Source organism: Coccinella septempunctata, chromosome 1 (genome assembly GCF_907165205.1).
Source record: "Coccinella septempunctata chromosome 1, icCocSept1.1, whole genome shotgun sequence".
NCBI lineage: Eukaryota > Metazoa > Arthropoda > Insecta > Coleoptera > Coccinellidae > Coccinella > Coccinella septempunctata.
The window spans coordinates 1961665-1975695 of record NC_058189.1 but is presented as its reverse complement, the minus strand read 5'-3'; the positions used below and the strand labels follow the sequence as shown (position 1 = coordinate 1975695).

At 36.2% G+C, this 14031-nt stretch overlaps 1 protein-coding gene across 1 annotated transcript in view; it reads left to right on the top strand.

Moving 5' to 3' along the window:
• Positions 1 to 14031, top strand: part of LOC123316422 (insulin-like growth factor-binding protein 7) — a 230900-nt gene that overhangs the window by 15494 nt on the left and 201375 nt on the right. The gene's annotated exons all lie outside the window — the stretch shown is intronic.

The window sequence follows — 14031 nt, the reverse complement described above, 5'->3', positions numbered from 1 at the left end:
GAGTCATTCGGGGCAACTGTGCGCACTTTTGCCTTTCAAGCCATACCCTGTTTCAAATGTTGAAGCTAGGAAACCTAAAACATATTCATAAGATAGAGAATTTTCTAATCTATAAGAAAACATCAAAAAGCAAACAAACAAAAACGTTTTCTTTCCGCAAAAAAGAATTTAATAGAGAGAGTCGGAGTGCGTACACATGCCTCGTATTGCGGGTAAGTGTGCGCACCCTCACGGGGTAAGTGAACGCAGTGCTTAATGAACCACACAATCAAAACAAATTACAAAATAATGTCATCAAAATGTTACAATATTAGAGAAATGCTGTTTATTGTCAATACCTTTTTACAAGCAGTGCATTATTGTTCGTGCCACAATTCTTGGTGAACACAACACTTGATACATTCCCCTGTTGGTGGCTCTTCATATTTTTCTGAACAAATAGGACAATATTGATCCAGTCTTAACCAAGAAAATCAACAATGTCATAATTTATTCCTCACTGAACTAATGCCCATATAATGAATCTATGCGCACACTTACCCGCGCACACTTTCCCCAATAAGTCAAAATTTGAATTGACGTTCTTATGGAGTTGAGCAGCTAAGAGAACCTAAAATTTTTTATTATATATTTAGATTAATATGCCCATGATCGAATAAAATATTGTTTAACACTGTCGGACTCGGAACTTGGACCTGGCAGAATTTGCGGAGATGATAAATATTAACAAGAAAACTAGTGAATTTGATTGATTGCAAATAAAAAGTTAACGAAACGTCGCACGGCGCACTCCTACGAAAAACTAATTTGGGGATTCTGCGCCCTTGCTTCACCCAAATGAACCCCTCTTTCATACATGGCATAGTCGAGATATACGCACTGCGCACACTTACCCACTGCGCTCAGTTACCCCGAATGACTCTACATATTCTGAAAGAGCAACTCTTCTAGTAATAAATCAGAGAATTTCATCCATCTCGGCGCAACCGTTCGGTCTTGACGAATTTTAAACTGAACCCTACTTTTTGGGAATTTTTCGAAGGTGATTTTCGTGTGGTTTATCTTCCAGGAAAATTTACGCAGATATAAACGCGAAATATATTCTGAAAGATCAACTCTTCTAGTAATAAATCTGATAATTTCATCCATCTAGGTGAAACCGTTCGGTCTTGACGAATTTTTAACTGAACCCATCTTTTTCAGGATTTTTCGAAGAATTCATCAGGATGAATTCCCCCAATCATCCCCCCTTTCGATTAAATCACGGTATAATGCCTTCGAATTACTAGTAACTCATGCCCATAAAAAAGGCTACACCCATCGTTGATCCTACATGTACATCATCATCATCATCTGGATGATCATCCCTCTTGCTTCAATGGCGGACATAGACGTTAATAATTACCTACAAAACTGTGCATCTGTCATTGCGCCGTGCCTGTCCGCCCGACCTTCTTATCCGGCACAATAAAACTGTCATACTTCAACATTTTTCGCCTGAAAAATGAAATACCGTCCGCCAGTTTGAAGCTTATCCTTGATGAAGTACCCGGATTTGACATTTGAAGAGGGATAAAGCGCTAGGAAATATGAGACGGAATGACCGGAATTAAGTTGCGCTACCCCTGAAATCTGTGCAAATTCCGGTCATTTATCAAGCAGGTGCATGTTGAGAAGAGCAAGTTTCACCGGTTCGGCCTCGAGAGGGAGGAAGGTGAAGCGTGTATGAACGTCGGTATAATTGGGCAGAAGTGCTGACGTCTTGTCTGATATATTATCTCCGCATTCACACAACTCTGACTCTATATAATAGTCCGGTAAATGAAGCCTGCTGGAAGCTCTCTCTGGGGGACTCACATTAGACTAAAACAACTATCTAGGCGCAGACGATCCTGCACAGGATCCAAATAATTATATTCGGCGACTTAGCAATCGGTTTTGACGAGCTTTTTTTCAACTTGCTATGTTTTGTATGTAGGAATGCTAGCTTAGGTCACGTTTTGTAACTGAATTTTGACTCACTTACAGTTGGGGAGCAGACGATGCTGAATCGGGGTATACTCATATCACTAGAAGAGCTGCTCTTTCAGAACATGTATCACGTTTAGATCTACTATGATTTTCCTGGAAGATAAACGATTCGAAAGCTGACTTTTGAAAAATCCTGAAAAAGATGGGTTCAGTTAAAAATTCGTCAAGATCGAACTGTTGAGCCAAGACGGATGAAATTTTCAGATTTATTACAAGAAGAATTGCTCTTTCAGAATATGTATCACATTTCCATCTACGTTTTCTTTTCTTGAAAAATAAACGACTCGAAAGCTGACCTTCGAAAAATCCTGAAAAAGATGGGTTCAGTTAAAAATTCGTCAAGATCGAACTGTTGAGCCAAGACGGATGAAATTTTCAGATTTATTACAAGAAGAATTGCTCTTTCAGAATATGTATCATATTTCCATCTACGGTTACTTTTATTGAGAGATAAACGACTCGAAAGCTGACCTTCGAAAAATCCTGAAAAAGCTGGGTTTAGTTAAAAATTCGTCAAGATCGAACAGTTGCGCCGAGATAGATGAAATTCTCAGATTGGTTAATAGAAGAGTTGCTTTTTCAGAATATGTATCACATCTTCATCTACGGTTACTTTTATTGAGAGATAAACGACTCGAAAGCTGACCTCCGAAAAATCCTGAAAAAGCTGGGTTCAATTAAAGATTCGTCAAGACCGAACAGTTGCGCCGAAATGGATGAAATTCTCAGATTGGTAACTAGAAGAGTTGCTCTTTCAGAATATGTATCACATTTTCATCTACGGTTACTTCTATTGAGAGATAAACGACTCGAAAACTGACCTCTGAAGCTGGGTTCAGTTAAAAATTCGTCAACACGAATGGTTGCACCTAGATGGATGAAATATCCAGATTCCTTACTAGTAGAATTGATCTTTCAGAATATGTATCACATTTCCATCTACGGTTACTTTTTTTGAGAGATAAACGACTCGAAAGCTGACCTACGAAAGATCCTGAAAAAGATGGGTTTCAGTTAAAAATTCGTCAAGACCGAACAGTTGCACCTAGATGGATGAAGTTCTCAGATTGATTACAAGAAGAGTTGTTCTTTCAGAATATGTATCACATTTCTATCTACTGTTACTTCTATTTAAAAATAAACGACTCGAAGGCTGACCTTCGAAAAATCCTGAATAAGCTGGGTTCAGTTAAAAATTCGTCAAGACCGAGCGGTTGAACCTAGATGGATGAAATTCCCAGATTCGTTACTAGAAGAGTTGCTCTTTCAGAATATGTATCACATTTTCATCTACGGTTACTTTTATTGAGAGGTAAGCGACTCGAAAGCTGACCTTCGAAAGATCCTGAAAAAGCTGGGTTCAGTTAAAAATTCGTCAAGACCGAACGGTTGCACCTAGATGGATGAAATTCCCAGATTCATTACTAGAAGAGTTGTTCTTTCAGAATATGTATCACATTTCCATCTACGGTTACTTTTATTGAGAGATAAACGACTCGAAAGCTGACCTTCGAAAAATCCTGAAAAAGCTGGGTTCACTTAAGAATTCGTCAAGACCCAACGGTTGCATTTAGATGGATGAAATTTTCAGATTTGTTAGTAGAAGAGTTGCTCTTTCAGAATATGTATCACATTCCCATCTAGGGTTACTTTTTTTGAGAGATAAACGACTCGAAAGCTGATCTTCGAAAAATCCTGATTAAGATGGGTTCAGTTAAAAATTCGTCAAGACCGAACGGTTGCGCCGAGATGGATGAAATCCTCAGATTTATTAATAGAAGAGTTGCTCTTTCAGAATTTGTATCATATTTCCATCTACGATTACTTTTTTTGAGAGATAAACGACTCGAAAGCTGACCTTCGAAAAATCCTGAAAAAGCTGAGTTCAGTTAAAAATTTATCAAGACCGAACGGCTGTACCTAGATAGATAAAATTCTCAGATTTATTACTAGAAGAGATATTGCTCTTTCAGAATATGTATCACATTTCCATCTACGTTGGGACAAAAGATATTTACCATCGTTTTCGTAATTTGGCTGAGTTGCTCAGGAAATGCACCGAAAAATCTTATTTTTCCATATCTCTCAAACGGTAGAAGATTGATTTCTATGGTTGGGTTGGTGGAGAAATAAGAAAATTTGGTGGACAAAAGTGGACTCATGGTGGACAAACGATCTGTACCATCAAAAATAAGTTTTTGCGATTTGCGGGTGCTGCTCAGAAAATGAACCGAAAAAAGTTTTTTTCCGATATTTCTAGAACGGTATCTGGACAAATGAAAAAAAAATGGTGGTCAAGCATGGACCTACGATGAACAAACGACCCTGCAATTACATAGCTGACATTTCTAGTCGTTTGCAGACGTGTTTACAATTGGTAAAATCAATAGACTATATTTTAACTGGCGTAATCGTTATGAAAAAATTCATTCGATATCGTACAATTTCTGTTTGTAATATTTTATGATTTTCTGTTTGTAATAGAATTCGAAGGGGGGTAAATTAACAGTGAAAAACCCTGTGTTTATGAGAATATCATCAATTTGGATAAATAGAATTCGTCAGAATTTGAGATTTTCAAATTACAACCTACAATATTTATCATTTCATTGGATTTTACGTGAGAAAAGAACAGTGGTCACCTCCAAAAATCTTGACCCCAATTCAAAACTTTCAGAGATAACAAGAAAAAACTGAAAATAAGGAAAACTGCAATTTTGAACTATATTCCATCAACTTTTATTTTAGCACCCGGTTGGCCATGGAAATTTGAAACATTCCGCTCTGAATAGTACGAAAATGTGGAGTTATGACGCTTGTCAATAAATTTTTGGGTTTTTAATCAGCGCTATGTTGTCCCCTTCTTCGTAAAAGTCTCAGTAATTACGTATTTTATCACAATGTCCAATTTCGGATAATATGAACGAACACTTATACAGACTGATTGAAAGCATAGGTACCAAATCTAGTTAATTGCATGGAAAATACAGTTTTTAAATATATTTATTTCTGCTATGGAAGAAAATTTCATTATTGACACATAATATGCAGTAGCTTGAGGAGAGTTTTTGAATCAAAGAAATCAATCCAAAGATAAATGTATCTGATGCAGTGGTTGGGAATGGAACTCTCGAAGAAATCATCGGATAATTACAAGAATGTCAAATTCTGCAAAAAAATCATCTTGCATTAATGGAAGTCGAAAGAATTAAAGGAATATTCGAGGCAAGAGGAACTCCACCTTCAAAAAAAATTTAACATGTATTAACAATTAACAGGACAACTGGCTAGTATTTATGGCTACAATGTATAGTACAAGTCAAATGAAAAAAAAACAGATTAATTTTCTGGAACTCATTCTACGATGACATTAATCGAAAATCCTGTAGTAACCTTTCGCATTCGTTAAATAAAATTCTCAAACGCCACCACTTTTGGATCTCCCAATAGAAGGAAATTCTTTGTCATCCTCTTCATTCACAATCTTCCATATTGTGGAAACATTTAGCTAAATAAGTCGTTTAGATTGTGATATATTTTACATATTAGAATATGAGGGATACCTACAATTTGACTGAGCGGACCTGAATAATTTTAAATAGCACTTCTATTCCTGAAACCATGTCTTCTTCTCACTTCTTCAATCACTTTCGGCATTTTTGTAATATTATTCGATATACATTGTAGCAACGGCGTTATGGAATTAAAGACATTTCATGATTACCAACCTTAACTCCATTCTAGTTACAAAATCTTGAGAAAATTATTTCATGGCAAACCGAGTGCTAAAATAAAAAAGAATGGAGTATACTTAATTGTGATAAGTATTTATGTAACCCCCTTAATGATGTTACCTGCCACGACCACATGTTAAGATTTATGACAAATTCTTTAGTGGACAATATGACTTGATGATAACAAATGCAAAAATACATATTTCCTCCTCGGTTGGAGGCACCCCTCTTGGCCATATTTCTCGATGCAAATCCCCCAAAACTCACCTCGTAAAATAAATCATGCTGTCCCTTATATCCCGGACCCATTTTTCAAGATCTGCTTCGGACCTCGAAGATTAAGGGTTGGTTGTATGAAAAAACGGTATTTTATTCATAAATCCATTAAAATTCCTATGCGTCGCGAATGAAAACAATAAAGAGATATTTTTGGGGTGATCGCCCCATCATGGCCTTGATTCGTTACCGAATATGCGTTCTCAATGGAATTTTCTCTCTTGGAAAATTCGCTGACAGTGTTCGGAATTAATTTGGAGAAGTTAATTTGGGGAGAATTTAAATTATTCATATAACCTTCTTCCATCTGGGAAAATGCGAAACAGAATTTTTCTGGAAGCCTTTATCAACTCCTCCTCCATTTTATTCCACATTTTCGCTCAGGTTCGATCAACTCGGAAATTCTTCACAATCAGTAGATGTTTTGGTTTGGTCGATTCAAAGAATGCCTGATGAATTGGATGATTATCCTACCTCTACTGGTGCAAAGAATAAAAACCTTGAAACTCATCAAGATCCAAATACTAGACAAATGCTATCCGTTTGTGAGATAGAACTAAAACTAACATTTTTTATGGTTTTTCAACAGACTGTATGGTATAGAAAAAAAGTGTTTCTTTTGACTTCACCCTGTATACATAGCCTTCGAAAACACTAAATTTCCGAAGAAAGACAGCTAAGGATCATCGCATTGGATAGCAAAATACAGCAATAAAAGATTTCTTCTTTATAAAAATGAAATGAATGAGCTTTTGGCAGTAAAAATCTAAATCACTTCAGATACCTAATATCCATTGATTTGAGAATCAATAAATAATGTTCACAAATCAAGACTACTTGGAGCATCAACAGAAAGTTTTCACTGAGTGGTTGGGAGTTTCAGGTTTATATAATCTTGTTACAATCATGAAATTATAAATATCAAATTAAACATTCCCCTCTTTTTCAAATGACATCATCATAATGACTTATTTTGAAGGGAGCACTCGAGCTCCTTCAGCTAGTCGACGTTAATAGATAGAAAAGACTGTTTCCTCTGCCTCCACTCCAATACAGAGATCTCGAAGAAATAAAAGTTGGATGTCGAGTAATTCCGAAGTTACCAAACTTCCGAGTTACCTGGAAATTGGAAAATTTCATCGGACAAAACGGGAAAAAACATTCGAGAACAGGCCCGCAACCTTCGTGGAAAAATTTGAAGAGCATCGTATCCACATAATCCTCGGGATGTTCCTCAATCTCGACAGAAACTTTCCTCGAGCACCATCAGAAGCACCGGGCAGATTCAATGTACACAAAAATAAACTTGCCGGAAAGAGTGATGAACACCGAAAGATTTAGGACTTGTCCGCGAATTCTCTCCTATTGTGCTCGACAATGCCACGATCATTTCGGATGGCTGAAGGCTCTTCATGGCTATCAGTGGCGGAAGGAAAAATAATCCCCGGTAAACAAAGCTCGTTTACGTCGAGTTCTTAGGTTTATTTGTTCCCCGAATCAGATAAGGGGGCCGAGACAAGGGTGCAGTGGTCTGTTGTGGAAACATCGAGGAACGTGATGAAATGTTACAAACACAGCATCAGGAATTGCGTGCTGAAGAGGACTGTTGGATATTTTGTTTTTCAAAATGTTTGTTTTTATTCCGATCGAGGATTGTTGAAGGTATGGAAGAAGAACAAGGATGTACTGATTGATGTAAACAGTTTTGGAAGAAGTGAAGGCATTTTTGGGCTGAAAATTCGTGCCATAGGGTAGAAAACCGACCTCAACATTCCAATAAGTTGATTCAACTCAACGGTTCATGAATTGTTGGGATTTTTGTGAAGAAAAAGGTGAAAACGGGTAGGTAACACTTTTTTTGAAAATTTCTACTAGGTAGGTTTTTTTTTCAATAAAATCTTAACCATTTTCAATTTTCTCATTATGTAGTGTTTTTACACTGTTTACTGTTTGGACCAAAACTACCAAGAGTGTTACGAGAAAACCATCAAGTGGATAAATCTAATGAATCAAAATTCAAGATTTTCAAATTTCAACCTATATTGCTTATTGCTTCAGTCGAGTCTAGGTGAAAAAACATAAACTCTACAACCAAAATGAAAATTCAGCAATGTGTTTTTGAAGGTGAGGCTGTAACGGGTTTAGTTTGCAGAGGGTTTTATCTAGAGTGTCAGCTATTCTTTCAATAGGGAGAAATAGCAAACCCACCCAGGTACCTACTAGTCGGAGACAGAGTTCGGGGTTATCTAAGGTGGTAGCGATAGCAACTACTTCAAAACCGAATTTATTACAATAATCTAAATTACAGTGAACCATACAATGATTTCTAAGTCAAGAAATATACATAGCTGATGACCCAGTTCAAAATGAGGAAAAATGTAATGCAATAATTAATCTATCACGGTGATCAGAAATTCAAACTCAACACAGTGAAATTAATGAATTAAACAATAGTCGAATTAATTATATTCAGTCAATACATCAGGTATTAAAGAAAGAAAGAAATCAATAGCGGTCACTTTGAATCCTTCTGAGACAATGAGGGATGTACGGGGTTTACACAAAATTTACAGTAACCGGTTGTCTCAGAAAGATCCATGTCCTTGTTTGTAATCGGTTAATTTAGCGATGGGTTCGATCCCGAGCACTTTGAGTGATTTTCAGTGTACAGGCCAATCAGAATTGAAACTATTCAATAAACGGGACGGGGTTGATGCAGGTGAAACACAATGCAACAATTTACAGAATAACGGGGTAGTTTATCGTGGTCTATCCGTGGCAACCTTGGGTGTACACGCCAAGCATTACCAGCAGAAAGACTTCTAGACCACTGCCGATCGGTTTCCGTCACCAGAGATCCAGGCGACAGAAGTCTGCGTTGAACACTGGGAATAACAATAAGGATTAACACAATTGAACAAATAAAAGAATGCATCTTTGAATCACGAAGTATGCGGTATCAAAAAAAGACTTACAGTTTGTTCCGGTACGGTCACACCACTATTTAGAGAAAAGAAAAAGAAACAGATCGTAGGATCTTCGAATTTAGAAAAATTAATAAAGGAATGAACGATTGTCGAATAATGAATCAAGAAAAGTACTAAGAATAAGTTTGATTGATTTCGCTTATTTCAAGTTTTTCCTTGATAGTTTTCAATCTAGGTTTTATCTCTCTTTCGAGTTTCAATGAATTCGATTTGTCCAATTTGAAGACCTCTTCTCATAAACACCCTGTATAGTTTCGGTCCAAACAGCAAACAATGTTATATTACTACATAATGACCGAGATAATGACCAAATCAAAAATAATCAAGAATTTAAATAATTTACCCAGCAGAAATATTCAAAAAGTAAGAGATTTTCACCATTTTCCATATTAATCCCAATAACTCATTAACCGCCGATTCATGTGTACCATTTGAAATAAGAAAATAGTAGGCTGTTTCCAGTATAGTTGCAGTGGTCTTGAAATATTTTAGGAAGAAAGTTCATTTTCGAAAACCCCAACATGCAAATTGTTAGTCCAAAATTCAGATTATTTTTCAATGAACGTCTAATACGCTATTGTGTTGAATCACCCTGTATATCTCAATCTCTTGGCTTATGGCAACTTGTAATATTGACTCTTTCACTGTTTTATGGTGTTGTATTTCATTAGTGTAACTAGTTTCAGTTGTGGAACTTGATAACAATTGAATTCAAGATCGATTCTGAAAAAAACTGCAATACCTAACAACAAATATGTGTATTAGGGCGAATATGAGCAGCAAAAAATTATTCACTGAAACGTATCCTGTTATTCCATGTTCCTCCTAATTTGTGCCTTCAAATGACCATGATATTGCGCACTGTGATCCAATTAAAAATTGGACTGACGTATATGGAGGTGTGAATGTGAACACTCACATTTTTCATCTTTCAGTATGCAGTCATCAACGTTCGTTCATGTTGTTATAAAATGCATAAGCTAACTAATGAAACGCAAAATGGCGAATGGGAAGTTTAATTGGAAAATCAAAACATTTGAAATAGAGAGAAGTATGCGGAAATTTCATTCTTTAGTTGATGCAGCATCCCCCTAAGGATTTTTCAATATTTTTATATAGCCGGCTGTATTTTTCCGGTTCTGTAATATTATTATGTAATTCGAACAAAAATTATTTTGGGAGCATACATCCGATTTCAATTATTTAGGGAATTAAATCCTTCAAAAGTATACAGGAAATTGTAAAAAACAAGTTAAGTTCAATTATTATTCCTACACCCAATATCGAATATCGAACATAAAAGATTTTCCAGAAAAACTTTTCGAAGAAAATCCTTGTTTTTCTTGAAACTCTCCTTTTACCTGAATGGAGACCTCAGTTTTCTATCTATTTATCATTAATACAACTTCTTATTCGTGAGACTCTATTTGTTTTACAGATCAGAATAACCAATTCGTAATTATGAACCTACTAATTGCTGTATTCAATTTTACGCCATATAATGATTAATGAGCAATGAATACCACCGTCTCCCCTCCCGTTTCCAGAAGTAGAAACGGAGAAATGTCCGGGAATTTTTCACCGAGCTCTGGGGAGATAAATAAGTTAATCTGTAACTCCATTAATTATGAAAGTTGTGTAGTCAATTTTTCACGATTAGGAGCTGACGAGAAGAAGAGTAAATGGAGAATGTTTTTTCGGTATTCTCTGTGAGGGGAGGCCTTTGAATATTCAATTCATCATGCCAGAACTGTTCTGGAAATGAATTAATGTAGTGGCATATTGAACTCGACATCGAATAAGTCGTGGAGTGAGCTTCAGTTACGGCGCTTCTATTAGTCAGCAAATGAAGGAATGTTAATGGCGATATAGATCTCGATGGCTTGATGAGAATTGGAATAACATCGATTCTCCGATTCGCATCGACGCTTGTCACGAAATATGAACATTTGGAACGGTTATTTTTTATTCGAAAGAGCCATGTGACGCCACCAAGAAAATTGACATGATAAAATTGTACACTCCTAGAAATATAGAATATAAAATACTCAAAGATCGAGATATATCTTTGATATATTTCATAAATATTCCATTTAGTTGGGGAGCCCAAGAGGGAAATTAGAGGATTCACTCGAGAGTGTCAGATTAATATAAGGGGAGATACCTTGGACGATGTAGAAGTGTACCAAAAATTAGACTTGTATATAGGGGGAATTGTCTAGGACAGCCTGTCAGAATAGTAAAAAAAACGATCATTGTACATACTCGAACATGTCAGGTTAAGATATATGTGTTCAATTACATGTTGAAAAGTATATATTCTCTTAATCTGACAATTTGAGCGTGTCGAAAATGTGTGGGAGGGCGCCAAACTTGCAAAAGAGTCACGTGTACATTTTCGAGCGTAGTGGCTTTTTTTCTTATATTGAAGCTAATGATTCAAGAATAACGGAAAAGATATAATCTGACAGTTTCAGCAAGCCGAAACTATAAAAAGTGACCATAAAGGTCACAAAAATTCATTTTTTTGAATGATCATCTCTCCTGGGCTTCAAATTGTTATAATAATACAATAATACGATTTAACAAGTTGGGATCTCACATTTTGCCATTCAGTATTAACTATTGTTACTCTGTGGTACTGTATAGTACTCAGTAGTGCTCTGTGTTACTACATAGTACTCAGTAGCGCTTGCCAGTATTATAATAAGAGTCAGCATCGTCTTAAAGTATAATATAAGTTTAGTGAATTTTCATGAACGTTCTTGTTTTAGTCAGGACAGTCTGTATAGCGACAGTTATTTTCAGTAGCAAAATTTAGGTCAGCAACATGAAGATGTTTCATTCTTGTTTATAGAATCTTCCCCTGCCGTTTCATCTTCTTTCACGTTAATCACAAAGCGAAAAGATAATTTCGAATGATCCAGACCGAACGAACTTAGATGGAATAAAGCAATTGGAATATTCGCTCCAATTAGCTCCTGACAAAGCAATTAGTTAGGAAATCGATCGAGTCTATCAGCAAGCATTCTGGGGAACCATTTTTTACTTGCAGAAATCAATAAGAGATAACCTCTTCTTGGGATCGGTAAATGAATAATTTCATACCTGGGTAACTTTCCATACAGTTCTGATAATGAGTTCTGAATTAAACCCTTAAGGGGGATTTTGGATTTTTTGTGGCCATTATTTTCGGCTGAATTTAGGCTAATTCATTGTTTTGTTGTCGGAGAAATCTCCAATTGAATGATCAAGATGTAATTTCGGGCCAATTTTAGGCTTCGTCGACCAGTTGGTTATGGAATTTGGAATGTTAATGTTGTGACTTTCCTCAAGTCGTTTCATGTTCCCAAAATATCTGAACTTGACATTTACAGGCTTTAAAACTGTTAAGGCGTCATCATTCTTTTATTATTTTATCGCTTACATCAATTCTGCTGTGACATGAACGTGCTCCCACCTTCTCAATACTTACACGCATGTTGTCTGCAATACGCTAGCCAGCCTACTGAATTAGAGGAAATATTGGACATCAGAGATTATAGAGTTAGGTTAGGCTAGGCTAACATAACTCTCTATATACTTTGATTGGACATATACTATTGTCTTCTGCTGGGTTTCGAACTGGGGATATAATCCCGGAGCTCGTTTCATACTGGATGGCGCTCGAGTACTACTCGATAATACTCAAAAGCTACTTCCAGTATTTAATTAGAGTACGTTAATTTCAAAGGTGTTTTCATCGGAGAGGGACCTGTGTTGCTTCGACGATGTCAAATGAGACCGAAACCATGGTCAGCATCTGCTCTTCTTCGGCGAAACATTCTCCATTTAGTTGTCCTGACGATCGAAAATTGGCTAATTCAATACAGATCGTAACACTTGTTCATATTCAAATCGTATGGTAGTATGCATCTGAAATAATTCTTATCGTAAAAATAATTATATTTAAATTTTCATCTAAATAAGTGAACTTTTTCATGCAGTTCGTCTGTGTAATCAACATTTTGCGATCTGTCTGTTGCATAAACAAATAAAGTCGAGGTTTCGACAACACAGGAAAAGGCTACATACAATTGATCGTGTGAAAAGTATGGATTTTCGATACTTGCTAATGAAGCGTAAATGTAACATACAAAACTTACTGTCCAACCGAAATTTAAATCACAACCGCGAAACGTACATTTAGTAGGGGGCGTCCGGGAGACTTGCTCAGGTAGGAGACTTGAACCACCTCAAATATTTCAATTCAAATTTTGCGCTACCGGTATCGTAAATGGCTTGCGACATACTCGGTAACAAGGCACAACTAGTGGAGGCTCCATTTTGGCCGCCATAAGAACAGTTCGTCAGTTCGTGAATGTGATTTTGTTGTTTGGAAGTAAGAAATTAAATAATTTTTGTTTGTTACACTGTCTGAAGAGTTTAATAGGTAGGTGGTGTTGTTAAGTTTTATTGCTTTCATTGATTAATATTGTTTTACAAACGGTGAGCCTTTTCAATAATAGTTTCAAGAAAATATCCCTTGAATAGACTAAAAGGGAGTGCGGAAGACTTGACCCATGCTATGGTCGGGAGACATAATAAGTGGTCCAAGTTTCCCGCACTGAACTTAGATAATAGTTTGCTTCGAAAAAAGAGAATTGAATGATAGAAATAAATATGAATACAAAGGTTCAAAAAAGTAAAAAACATCTCGGTAATAAGTGAAATAGTAAATATGTTTTTCATACGCTGATACATCTGATGATGAAAACCATGACATAGATAATCGTTGGTCATTGGAAATTGTTTTCTTTCAATGTTTTTCCTGATAAACAAACTTATGGTCAAGTCTCTCTCGCCCCCTGTTCAACTCTCCCATAGGTTAGGGACAGATGAGCCAATTATCGGTTCCTAAAAACAGAATTGCTGTACTCAAAATGTTCATCTCACCATGACTCTACTATTATCTATCGTTACCTATTTAGGCATGAAATATTCAAGCAAAAAATGAGTTGCTA